This window comes from Lygodium microphyllum, chromosome 15 (assembly GCF_053477565.2).
Source record: "Lygodium microphyllum isolate KBCC chromosome 15, Lygodium_microphyllum_v1.1.10, whole genome shotgun sequence".
NCBI classification, from domain to species: domain Eukaryota; kingdom Viridiplantae; phylum Streptophyta; class Polypodiopsida; order Schizaeales; family Lygodiaceae; genus Lygodium; species Lygodium microphyllum.
In genome coordinates, this window is record NC_141149.1 from 18,686,944 (window position 1) to 18,698,979 (window position 12,036).

A 12,036-nucleotide genomic window follows, 5' to 3' on the forward strand; every position below is an offset into this window, starting at 1 on the left:
GACAAGAGAGGGGTGTGTGCCCTCATGAGTTGACTTGTTTTTGTGTAGATTGTGGCATTCATTAGGATTTCTCCAACATGAATACCCCTTAGGATAATGGCATATTGAAGAAAAATAATTGCAATGTGATCAAGATGGCATGGACTATGATGGAGCATCGGTAGATACCCTAGTGTCTTTGGGTGGAAGCAGTGGCCACTGCTATCCATATCCTTAATTGATCCCTTAGTTCGGCATCCCTTTCGAGGCTTACTTTGGATAGAAGTCGGATGTCTCTTATTTCAGGGTGTTTGGGTGTGATGCCCATCTTCACATCCCAAAAGAAGAAGAGGGACAAGTTTGAGTTGGCTTCCAAGAAGCAAGTGTTCATGGGATATAGCTTGTAGTCCCAACGATAAAATCTTTATGATGATCTTGCTTCCTAGGAGGTGTACACAAGTCAAGATGTTTGGTTTATGGAGTTTCCAATTGCATAGAGGGTGTTGATCATCTCGTTCTTGAAGATCCATGTGACAATTGGGCACCTACTCTAATACCTTTTAAGCCTCTGCCTATGGAGGCTTCACCCTTAGTGTGGAAGAGGAGATTGCTTCACTATTGGATTTACTTGTTGAGTTAGATCCGATGGATCTTCCAGAAACTTTGGTGGAAGGAGAGCAGTGAGGATAGCATCAGCCTCCTCCTCGTTGGATATGTGATACACTTTGTGATTTAGGAATGGAGGGAGTCCTTGAGGAGTGGCAGCTGTAGGATGGCCCACGGTGTTTTTGGATGATTGTAGCACATTCCACCAAGCTTGTTTGTATTAACTCCTATTTAATGACTTGTGCCATGTAGGATAGGGAGTCCACCTCTGTGAAGGAGGTTTTGCAGTCAACATTGGAAGAAGGCCATGGAGTAGGAGTTGGATGTTATTGAGTGGAATGGCACTTGGGACCTTGTGCCTAGGAATGTTCATGGGAAGGTGATTGGCATTAAATGGGTCTTTAAGACCAAATAAATAGTGGTGGAACTTTGGATAAGCACAAAGTAGGACTCCTTATTGCAAAGGGCTTTGCATAGTGGCTAGGAGTGGATTTTCATAACACCTTTGCACCTATAGCTAGGATGGCTACCATTGGGGCAGTTCTTGCCTTAGCTACCCATAGTAGATGGCTGATTTATCAGCTTGATGTGAAGTCTACCATTCTCAATGGTGATTTGAAGGAGGAGATTTATGTTGAGCAATCTTCAGACTTTTCCATGATCAAATGGACATGTGTATAGGTTGAAGGTCCTTTACGGCCTCAAATAGGCTCCATGTGCTTGGAATGAGAAGATATACTCATTTCTCCAAGGGAGGTTGGGGTATTGATGTTCCTGTTTCGATCCGGACTTGTATGTCCTCACCTTAGTTGGAGAGCATGCGTTGTTCCTGCTTTATGTGGATGATTTTATCTTGACAGGTGACCATGTTCAAAAGGTTACATAGACTAAGGAGAAACTACATGAAGTGTTTGAGATTATGGATATCAGTCTTCTCCATTTCTTTTAGGTCATAAGATTTACTAGACTCAGAGGGGGTTTTCATCTGCTAGTATTTGTATGTGTAAGAGCTTTTGGCCACATTTGAGTTAGATGGATGTAAGGCCATTTCTACTCCAATGGATCCAAACTAGAAAGCTATGGCCTATGCAAATTCACTAATGATGGATGTTTCCCTCTATAGGTAGTTGATTGGGTCCTTGATTTGGCTTCTTGACACTTGGGTTGATTTATGCTTTCCTATAGGTTTGTTGGCTAGGTTAATTAGTGAACCCAAGGTGGTTCATTATTTGGAAGCTTATTCTTCTTGTATTTCTGAGTTTCTCTTCTCTCTCAATGTTTGCTATGCACACACTATGTTTCTCTCCCGCAAACCCTACTCTCTATGCATCATCACACATCTTGACATTGAATCATGTGGTAGAAGACTACTATATACTCCACCTCTGTGAAAGAAATGGCAACTATGGGCTACTTTTTGCCACTCCAAGAGATAACACTTGGTTGATATCCATTGGTAAACATCTCCAACCCAATTTGAATCCATTTGACCTATAAGAACCAAAGGCAAATCTGCAATACCCATTGGATAATGAGTACAAGATCAAACGCCCCCCCTCAGGAACTACAAATGATACAACAGAGCGGAAGCTCTAAGGATCACTAGTCATGGAAGCAATGAAGTCAACATACTTATGTATTATTCTTTTTTATAGTATACAACCTTTATCATACTACACAATCCAAATGTAAAAGACATGCTTTGTACATGTGGATCTTGGAGTCTTTTGCGTATACCTCTAGGCTACAGTGCTATTGTAAAAGTTTCGTAATATTAACATCATGTCCAGATATCCATCTTGGATCATTGTGATAATTCCATGGCTAAAATACGATATTATTTTGTTTTAATTTGAATTGTATAGAAGGGGCCATGAAAATGCACATTCGATTTGAATTTTAGATTTATAGAGGGGATATAACTATTGCCTTTAAAATTCACAAAAGGGGTATACAAAATGGTGAATTTTTTTTTAAAAGGACTTTTTATGGTATCCTTTGAACGTACGTTATATAGAGGGCTTCTATAAGGTGACCCCCCCTCGAGTCCTTGCTCCCCTGGGGTATGTTATTCCAATGGTCCAAGACATTGTGCTGAAAAACTTGTTAGCACAACCCTCTCATACGAGCCATCACCCTCCTTCCCTCATCATTCATGATCACGGCTCCTGTCCTGTCATGTACAAGGTATCCATATCCCTTTGGGGTATGTCTAAGATGTGTCCTCTCCCACCTACGACCATGTTGTGGGCATAACTAGGAGACCCCTATACATCTGGCGTACCTAGGGGTGTGGTATCTCTTGGAGTAGCACCCATAGGGGTGCCACTTGTGGACGGTTGAGCAAAATTTGGTGGAGTCACTGGAGTAGACATCCCTACAAGTGTGACAAATCCTATAGGTGATGCAACTCCACCAGAATGATGAGACAGAGACACTGTATCAGTGCCTCCACAACAACCACTTGAGCCACCATCTCTCAAACCTACACGAGAGCAAGGAGTAGCACCTGTATCTTGGTATGTTGACTGCAGGCTGACTGCATCCACATCTCTACAGCACCCCCTAGAACAACTCCCTCCATCCGGCCCATTTTTGGACCGTTGACCTCGTCTACTGGAAACTAAAGTATCAAAGTGTGCCAATGTAGATCTAACGGAATGGCCTAATGGTGTCTGGGACAGCTCCTGGTCTGCCATATCTCTGAATTAAGCCATCTGATCTGGAGACATACGCGTAAATATATCCTGCAACTCCTCATCGCTCATCCCTCGAGTCATCGTGCTCTCTAAAATATAGTCAAAGGTCACTTGCACAAATAAAAAGTGATGTTAGCATAGTCAATATAAATATTCAAGTAAAGCATGGTAATATAACTATGAAAATGGTGTTACTTAAAATGCATATTCTAGAGTACCCTTATAAGTGATTCATCTACGAATTGTATAGATGGATGCTACAAGTATGACGTAGCCTATGGTCCCATGTCAATCTCCTGGCACAACTCCGAATAGGCTAAAAGGTTGATAGACAGGTCACCACAAAAGGATGAGTCCACCTAGTTCTCAAAGAATTCTTGGCCTCTTATCTTTCCATCATTGTTACCCGATTTTGTCTCCTCTACACACTCCCCAAGCTATCTTCAATCTCCACCCCTTGCAATATCAACCCAAACATCTGCCTAAACATTGCTTTCATCATACACTCTATCACTTTAGGGAGCTGAAGGCACAACATACCACCATCCAGGTTGTCGTGGGTTTGGATAGAAAATTACATGTTCAAAATTACATACAGGAGAGATTCAACATTTGTGACATATACCATGCCATAATAAAATTTTAAAAAATATTTCATGCACCTGTTCACAATGGATGAGAAAGACAAACGTGTCATGCAGATCCGTCCATCTTTTTTTGAAATCTACTTACTCCTTCTAGTACCACTTTGAACCACTGCACATCGAATATGATCATGGAGAAGCTACAATAATGTACCGTGATAACACTTTGTAAGTTCCCAAAATACTCCATCTCATCTATAACGATGTTTGGATCCATGGCTCACCGTTGGCTCTCTTGCTCGAACTTTGCCATGACACCACAATCCATTGTGGAGTGCATTTTGCCAATGCACTTGACGTGGAAATGTCGTCGCATGACCACAGCGCACTGTATATTTTGTATTGTACATTGAAACGGTTAGATTAGTTTTTACATATAAAATCTAGATACGATGATTATAAAACATGTGGTAGCCTTTGCACTACATCCCCTCAAGAATTCCCAATTCTCAATAGAGACCTCCATCCCTACGCTAGAGGCTGTGATCAAAGCTCCATGTAACCATCCTATAGATATAAATAGTGGCATCTCCTCCATGCCCTTGGGATATTTAATCGATCGATGGCATGTACTACGTCGAATTTCTAATCGCACTTCTTTCTTATCTTTCCTAGCTTGCTGCATGCTAGAGCCTACTACCTACAATGGTGAGTACCATGGGACTAGCACTCATCAAAAGTGAAACGGAAGACGAAGGTGCGCCAAGAAAAATATGGAAACACAAGAAGTGTAAAAAATTACTAAATCAAGGAGAAAGGTGCACAAAAAAAAGTGCATGTCAATACTTTTGTAAAAGAGCGGAAGATGCATCATGATTTATTTAAGAGTGCTAGGCTCTTACCCGTGCAAATTGTAAAGGTAGATGGGTGGTAGGAAGCAAGCTAGAAAGATAGGAAGACAATGGGACAAAGGGCCTACTAGGCCACGACCGGCGGCCATGTAAAAAAGAGGATAAGGGGATGACTGCCCAAAAGGGATTTAGGGATTTGTATATAAAGTTAAAAAGTAAATGAGAAGCTCATTCTTATGTGTGTCCAAAAGTAGCTCTTCTCTACTTCTCCTTCTTCTTGTTCTTGATTTCTTGAGCTTGTGGTTGAGAGAGGAAGTGTGAGAGTGTGAGGGAGTGAGTGTGTGAGGGTGAGGGACCGTGGTGGAGAAGCTCTCCATCTTCTCCTCTCTTCTTCTCTTCTCTACTCTTGCTTGCGAAAATGGAGCTTGGAGCGTGGAGCTTGATGGTGGAGCTCGCTTGAAGCTTGCTTTTGGATCATGGAGCTATCGGAGTGCTCAGGAGAGGAGGCAACTCGATCTGGCATAGAGGTAAGCTCACTACATTCATAGGGATGGATAGTGCATCGGCTATGTGAGAGGTAGCCATTAGTGCTCCACTTGGAATGGTAGAAACAATAAGCGATCTGTGGGTCTTGGCGGTTGATTGCCTCTACAAAGGGCTAGACAATAGACTGAAATTATTAGGAGATATTCCCCTCAACATAGTAGCTCAATACCCCTACGAGGTAGAGTTCTTAGTGATTTGCTACCCTTAGGTTTCCTTGTATCCATCTTTGATGGGCTAATGGAGGAGGATGCAGAGCTTTAGATTAGTGAGTTGCAAAAACTCATGTCTAATTGTTTGTTGAGAGTGAAAAAAGACTGAATTTTTTATTGATTTTTGTTGTTTTTTAGGTCTGAATGGTTGATTTTTGGTGGATTTTGAGTGATGATTGGTTGTTTTTGGAAGTGTTTGAGAGTGTTTTGGATGGTATTGATTATTTTTTGAAAGCTCATGATGATTCTTAGTGGAAATATGAAGCTTTGTGATGTTCTGGTAGGTTCTGTTGAGGTTTTGTTTGGTTCTGATACCTTCTGTTTAGCTTCTGTTTTATTCTGATTTTCTTTTGTATGAAGCATGGATTGATGATTGATGAAGGTTGAGGTCTTTTGAAATCTTATTGAATAGTTTTTAATAGTTTGGAATGGTTTTAGTATGAGTTATGAGGATATGCTGTTCTCTGATGACCTTTTGTGACCTTCTGTAGAGCCTTTGTCTCTGTTCTATCTCTGCTCTGTTCCTGTTCTGTAGATCTTCTGTAAGTGTTCTGTAGAATGTATGTGTGACTTTGGAAAAGTTTTATAACTTTTGAAAAGGATTAATCTAAGTTAAAAATAGCTTTAAAAAATGGAAGAAGCAGCTCCTGAAAACTGAAGACAAGACTAGAGTGATAGTGGCAGTAGTGAGCTATGAAGAGACACTGTAGTGGCTCTGGTGCCCTTTTATACCTTCCATACCTCTTGGGAGGTGCATCCACGACCTAAGAAGGATTATTATGAGTGATTCTTGATTATTGTAGTGGGGAAATAATATACTATTGAGAGAGAGAGAGAGAGAGAGAGAGAGAGAGTCAAAGATAGCCAACTCTATCAAAACAATGTATCTTTCTATGAGAGATTGAGAGAGAAAACTATGAAGACAATGAAGATGGATACTATGTAATTGATTTTCATTCAAAAATGGTGTATTATTTTGTGTTTTTTTTTGTTCTATTGGTGGATTCTGTGAGATGTTGAATATTATGGTTGATTCTATCAAATCCATGGGAGATATCTACTATGATGCTGCATGAAGATTTGTTGTTTTCCTTGTTTTGGTCATCAAAAGAATGAAATAAAAGCTTCTTGATGTTACAAGATAGATTTTCTTGCAGTAAAATCCCATTTTTCTTGGTGTTCCTCTTGGGGCTCCATGTTTTTGGTGCACAGCCAGGGAAACTTTCCATCAACGAGCATCAGAAGAGGTTGAAAATGAGGGAAATGGCATTGCCAAGAAGAGAAGAATTTAATGGATGCTTGAAAAGTTCCTTATTCCATTGAAGAGTTGGATATTCTTATTGCCAAAGACACTTTCCACAAGAAGTTCATCCCACAATGGTGGAAACATATTACCATCATGATGCAAGCTCTATGCGGTGGACTATTTCCTCTTCTTGTTGTAGCAAAACAGAGACGTGCATCTTGGTGGCAAATTGTTTGGGAACAAACTGAAGAGCAAAAATAGAGAGAATGACCATTCATGGAAGATTTAGCATTCATTGAGAAGTTTACAGACATCATTAAGTGGGAGATCGTGAAGAAGCTTCAGGATTCATGATCAATGGAAGTTCACAAAAACAAGAAGCAAAAGAGTTGGAATTTGTTCGTGGATGCTCAACAGCAAGATACGTGAGATACTTGGTATTCTGACAACCTTATGGTTGTCCAATTAGCAACCCACTGGAAGTTGGTAGACATAGTATTTTTCACAACATACACTATTGAAACTATCAGAAGCTAGCATTATTATGATGATGGCACAACAATGATCCTAAGAAGAATGAGTTTTGATACTTTCAAAACGTAATATCTCCCTCTCTGTAGTGGTTTGAAAGCTAAATTCCGAGATGTTGAAAAGAAGGAAGTAGAAGAGATGTTGGCCAGAGAATCCTCCAGATACTGAAGCCCCTCTTAGATTCTATTGTGTTGAGTACAGATCAACTAGTTGGAGCCAACCCTATGATGAATTATGAAATCAAGAGGCAAGCATTAGAACGAGTCCAGATGTACGTGAGAAGAGAGAAGGCAAGAATCAAGGCTGAGAATGAGCTTGCAGTAGAGGCCTCTTTTGACGCTCTAAAATCACTCTTTACAAAAGTCCCCATGGCGACGCAAGGTCCCCTTCCTAGTCAGATTTGTCCTAGAAATATTGATGATAGGCCAGCAAATGTAGTCCCATTGTCAATTTTTAAGGGAGAGTACAATGAATACCCTGATCTTCATGTAGCAGAGTTTATGGTAGCATGTGTAGCTAACAATGCCAGAAACCCTAAGCATTGGTTAGCAATCTTCCTCGCCACTTTCAAAGGCATAGCATTTCAATGGTATGAGAGACAAACAATAAGAACTTTTCGTACATGTGATGACCTAAAGTTGGCCTTTCTCACTAAATTCAAGCATGAAGGGTTTGAAGAGCGGATGCGAGAGGAGTTCATGAACCTAAGTCAGTTCTCTAGAGAAAGAGTAGAAGCTTATGTCTCACGAATGGAATCCATCCTGAAGAGATGGACTAACCATCATTTGGATGAAGGTATCCAGAAAGGAGTGTTCCTCAGAGGCCTACAACCAGAAGTTCACAAGTTCGTGGAATTCAGAAGACCAGTCAATCTGCAAGCTGTAGTGGAAGGTGCAAGATTGTATGAGGAAGTTGAAGCAAGCTTGTCAATGACTCTAGGAAGAGGAATCTTACCTCCTCCCATGCCAAGAATAGTATACCCACCAAATGCAGTCCCGAGGACAGTTCCCTACCCCTATCCCCAAACGCAAACAGTGCCGCAATTTAGTGCACCTAATCCACAGTGGTCACTGCATACGACAGTGCCTCAAATGATGGTTTAACCACAACAACAATGGCCTCAAATAGCTCCTCCAATGGCGACTCAACAACAGTGGAACCCTACCAACTAGAATCAACAATCCCAAGTCTAAACAGGAGCTCTGAATCAGAACCAGAATAGAGGACCCTCTGGATCAACCCAACCAGTGTATGTAGTAATAACAGAAGCTTCCCAAAATCCTACTACAAGTACTTCAAGAGGTGAAAATCTGAAGGACTACTTATCCAACTCAGTCGCAAGTATCAAGAAAGAGCTTATGGATGTGATTACAGAGCAACTACAAACACTGAAGGTGAGTACCGCCAATATATCCTCTCCTGCGGGAGGTGGGAGAGATGTGATGTGTTCTAATACATGGTGGAAAAAGTGCAATGAAGCAGAACATTTATCCACTGAATATACCCGAAAACCAACCATTCATAAAGCCTTCTATTCATACTGTTTGAGGAAGAACCATACAAAGGATTTTGCTCTCTTAAAGAGATGCATGAATGAAGACAGAAAAATGAAAATGTAAGATTCAACTTGCTAGAATCCAAAATGACAACACAGGACATTGGAGCAAAGCCTAGGGAGTTTGGTCCTAGTTTTGGTCCAAGGAGGTTTCCCTCTCAAAGTTACAGAAGACGACAATTTGGCGGTGGTCAAAGATCAGAGGTGGAATGTTACAGATGTGGAGAAAAGGGTCATATCTCCCTGAATTGTCCAAACCCTAGAAGATCTGTGGATTACAAGTCCTTATGCAGTCGATGCAAATGAGAAGGCCACACTGCAAAGGATTGTCCAAGCCCAGCCCTTGCCAAGGCCAATGCCATTGATAGCCAATAGAAGGCACAAGAGCCTACCTCCAATTTGGTAGAGTTGGAAGTTGCCGCTATCACATGCACCAAGAAGAAGGAACCACTTGTCCAGAAAGAGAACAACTCGCCTGCCAAGACTGTGAAGTTCAACTTGCCAACAGAGGGACAGAGTAGTACATGATAGAATAGTGCAGTACAGAGCATTGCAGTGCCACAGAGAGTCATAGAGACAGTCCTAGAAATAGGACCAGAGGTCCAGGAGATAGACGATACAGAAGCACCTCCAAAAACAGAGGAAGTGCCGATGTTGCCATTGCTAGAAGAAAAAGGAAAGATGAAAATGGGTATAGCCCTATTCCCCAGCAGGCTGGAGAAACCCATGGATCCTATCAAAGAATATGACTTGGTAAAAGACCTAGACACTTTTAAACTAGACTTAACGTTCTGACAGTTACTGATGTTGTCTCCTAGCTGCCGAAAGAAATTCAAAAGCATCTTGACTCGAAGACGTGGATTAAGGATTTCTCCTTCAACAATGACCAAGACCAATAAGGCCCAGAGCCTGTAAAGGAAGTAGATGTGGCTAATGCCTTCCTAGATCCTGGAGCTCCAGAGGTTAGTGTATGTATAGAAGGATGCTTTGTTTCAGATGCATTGATTGATGGAGGCTCATCAGTAAACATAATCACGGATGTGACAATGAAGGATTCAGGTTTTCAAGGAATGCAACCTAACCAGTGGCTTATCAGATTGGCAGACCAAAGCAGAATTAAACCATTGGGCATCCTCCCATACGTAAAAACAACCCTTGCAGGAAGAGACTATTGGCTAATATATTTGGTGGTCAAGCCAAATTCTTATGGGACCTCATACCCTCTGCTATTGGGAAGACCTTGGCTTTTTGAAGCAAGAGCCAGGACAGATTGGTCCAAAGGAACCCTAACCCTAGGCAAAGGACCAAATAAAGTGGTGTTGAAATTATATGGATCGCAAAAAGGCAATGGATCCACATCCATCGAAGTCATAACAGACTCCTCCAATGAAGTAACAAATGGTACATCAGGAGACGAAGAGGCTATTAAACAGATCTTTTCCAAGAAAACAGAGGCACAGTCCCTAACAATGGGCACTGTAAGCCAACTACCGAAGGAAGAAAAGTATTTGTCCATGGGAGAATACCTCTTGCCTCAACTCGAATTGACTTCTGAAATCACCTCTAACAGCGAAATAGAAGCATGGATGTACTGTTCTCCCTGTTACATGGCAGAAGCAGAGATAGAGCTAGAGACAGAGGTAGAAGAAGAAGCCAACACAGAGGTGGAGGACCTGTTCTTCTCCTATAGAGCCTCTACAGAAGCAGAGACAGAGCGAGAGACAGAGGTAGAAGCAAAAGCCAACACAGAGGTGGAGGACCTATTCTTCTCTACAGAGCCTCTATAGAAGCAGAGACAGAGCCTTTAGAGGAAGGGATAAGAATGATGAGGAAGAAAATGAAGTCGGTTATGAAAGTGCAGATGAAGTAATTCCTCTGATAGCGGATGATCTTGTTGATGTCTCTATAGAAACCTCAGAGGTCGAAGATCTCAGGGTGTTGGATGGAATGACTATGGTTCCATTTGGGTTGACCAATGGACCACAAAGTATGCAGAATCTACATAAGCTTATGGATCAAAGGTATAAAAATTAAGTTCACCAGTGGCTCCTGTCACCCTAACTAGTCATTCTGGAGAAAAGATGATGATGATGCCCCTTGTCAACAGAAGCCAGAGCCATCAGAGCCACAGCTTATAGAAGGTCCATGCTATGTGACATTCCTAAACGCATCCTCTAAAGATGAATCCCTAAGTCCATAAGAAATCACCACTCACATAGAAGCAAACAAAGCTCTGATACCCTTCCAGTAATCTCAACAGACAAATGAGTCATTTGTTCAGAAGGAGGACATTGGTTCTAGTGGAATATCAGATGATGACACTACTCCCTTGAAGGAGTCAGACCTCTATCTAGAAGCAATCCGTGGGACATCTATCTGCGAAGTGGAAGGTGAAAGGCAAGTGACGTTCTTGGATACTAAAGGTACTGAACATCACTTGAAAGTGGGTCTCAATCTTCCAGAAGAAGAACTAGTGGTTCTGCGAGACTTACTAAAGGAGAACTTAGACGTGTTTTAAGAAGCGACTAGTCCTTTGACATATATTATACTTCTGGCAATAATAATGAGCATCCTTGAATAAAGTAGGCCACCAATACCCAACTAATAAAACCTTTCTTGCTCTTAGTTCACCACCAAAATGACCACCACAAGGTTCATCATGCAATGCTTTAAGAACTACTGGAACTTCATCTTCTCTTACACATCAACGATAAATACCTTCTCTTGGAAATAATTTATATAGATAACCCCTTAATAATCTATAGGAGCGTGCTTGCATTAATATCTTCCGCTTTTTCCATTTATCAGCACTAGGTGGATATCATGTAGTGCTGAGAAAAGTAGCAATATCGGCATACCATGGAACTTGTGTCTCCATAGCAAAAAGTGATGCATTCGGCAAATCATCTTCCACACCTTCCTCCTTATTTGATGTTAATAATTGAGAAAGACGATCCACCAGAATATGCACTTTACCAAGACGAGTAACTATCTGAAAATCAAACACTTGAAACAATAACATCCAATGAATTACTCGCCCAGAAATTTTTGCTTCACTAAGCAAGTACTTTAGGCTTCATGATCAACATAAATGATGAATTTATTCCCTAATAAATAATGACAAATTCTCTCCACCGCAAAAACCATTGATAAGCATTCTTTCACAGTGGTAGTATAATTTCTTTTCGCATCACTTAAGTTACGGCCTACATAATAAATTGGATGATCCA